The 2,356-nt window shown below is 37.2% G+C and overlaps 1 protein-coding gene across 1 annotated transcript in view; it reads right to left on the reverse strand.

Annotated features, from left to right (window-relative positions):
- Positions 1–2,356, reverse strand: part of LOC106871451 (tyrosine 3-monooxygenase) — a 392,944-nt gene that overhangs the window by 89,798 nt on the left and 300,790 nt on the right. The window lies entirely within an intron of this gene.

Consider the following 2,356-nt stretch of genomic DNA (forward strand, 5'->3'; position numbering starts at 1 on the left):
ATATATATATATATATATATATATATATATATATGTGTGTGTGTGTGTGTGTGTGTGTGTGTGTGTGTGTGTGCATATACGTTTATAATTTATGTATATATGTATATCTATGTATTTGCATATATACATACGTACATATATATAATTATATATATATATATGTATGTATGTATGTATGTATGTGTGTATGTATGCATGTATGCATGTACATACATAGTCACAATACGTAGAGAACTATCAACGAAGAATCGATATATTTTAGCAAATCAAGTGTGTAACTATAACACGGGATACTTATATAAACACAAAGAAAGAAATAGAACAACAATGATGGTAATATACTTTACAGATTAGCCCCACTCTATCTTTTTGTCTTTCTTCGCTATTTACCTTTTGTAAATACTCATCCTTTCGTAAAGAAATTGGTCTATTAGTCGAATACTGTAAGTAAAAGAGAACTATACAATGTTGGCATGATGCTATGCAGGTTCGATCTCTCATTGGTGTCGCCTATAAAATCAAGATTCTTTGGTAGTAAGAAACAATAAGGAAAGGCCTTCAGAGAAGAGTCTCCCTCACTATTGCAAATATTTCGGCCCTTTACACTTAACTCTCTAAAGTGGCCCGGCAGCTCCCATGTCGTGGCTCCTGGGCAGCCCTCTGCTGTCACGTCCTGTGCTACCTTCTGCATTGCAATACCCCTGGGTAGTTAAAGTGCCACTTGAAAGAGGGAATAGCGGTTTCAATGGTTAACTCTTGTAAAGTTTTATGGTTTACTTGGCTTATTTTGCAGTATTGTGTCTGTATCGTGAATTTTGATTTCTATTTCGCAATTACTAAAACACGTCTTGTGTGTATATACATATCTATCTATCTATCTGTCTGTCTGCTGTATAGATATATCTATATGTACAAAAGAGTACACACACACACACACACACACGCACACACACACACACACACACACACACATCATATTGCAATAAATATGTGGAAGCAATATTGTGAGGAACAGTTTAAAAAGAAATGACCAAAGGGAGAACTTTTTTGAATGGTAAACTGCACTTTGCGATTGAGAAAAAGAGGCCTACTGCAATATTTTGTCCTAACTTGGTTTCAGACATAATCAGTTTATGTTTCAACAGTGATTTTCTATAAGGATGCAAACATTTTTCTAGTCATTTCAGAGCTGTGTTTGATGCTTTACACGATGCTGATGATGGCCAGAACCTAGAGATGCAATCACCGTTCCGCTAGAAGGCGCTATGAAATGATTGTTGGTACTTTTAGTACCCATTTACTAAAGCGAGAATTTTTCTCAGGGCAAGCGGCGGTGTAAACGATCTTTTTACAAGTCAATTATGTCCCTAACATGTTTGAAATTCGAAGTGATCTAAATCCATGTTTATGTATAGTCTCTGACTTAATCAATTAGTTTCTACACAAGAATCCTGACACTCATTAGTGGGGCTGGAAAGAAAAGTGAACTGTCACTATACGTTTCCTATCAGTGCTTCCCACAAGTGCCAGCGTTGGGTTTTTTTCCCCAAACTCTCAGGTACGAAACCAATTGCCAAACTGTGCTAAAATGGGTCTATATTTTCTTCTATTAAATATTAATACACCCACCCTGTTCACGAATACAGGAGGGTCCGTTTTTCTAACTCATGGATTCTGAGACGACCATGTATATATGTGTGTGTGTGAGTGTGTGTGAGTGTGTGTGTGCATGTGTATGTGTGTGTATGTGTGTGTATGCGTGTGTGCGTATGTATATATGTGTATCGTATATTGTATATATGTATGTATATGTGTGCGTGTATATATACATACACACATTCATACGCTATAGTATCGAACAATGAAAATGAGAGCTCAACATTGCATTTTGTATATAGCTATTCTTTATTTATGGATTAACAAGACAACCGATAGTTTCATGCGGATAAAATCTGTACAGTACTTCAAGATCCACTTGAGAATGCTGGCAATCTTCTACATTTTGTCGGCGATTAGCAGCATTGAAGAATCTTGGTCATTTTTTCCACGACAGGTGCTGGTGTATCTACTCCTCTGTAACGTAGTCATTCGGCTAAAGAGATCCACAGATTACGTGCCAGGCTTAATGATCGACTTGCTTGTGTAAAACTTTTCAAGAAGGTGCCCCATCATGGCTGCAGTGGCAAAAGAAAGATACACACACACGCACGCACGCGCGCGCATATATATATTCCATAACGACCACCGCTGATGAGCGCAGGGTTACATAATCGGATTGTTATCTTACAGTTCGTTGAACCCGATTAGTAAGATCGGTCGTAGTGGATATATTACACAGAACACTTCGAATTATATA

Source organism: Octopus bimaculoides, chromosome 10 (assembly GCF_001194135.2).
Source record: "Octopus bimaculoides isolate UCB-OBI-ISO-001 chromosome 10, ASM119413v2, whole genome shotgun sequence".
NCBI lineage: Eukaryota > Metazoa > Mollusca > Cephalopoda > Octopoda > Octopodidae > Octopus > Octopus bimaculoides.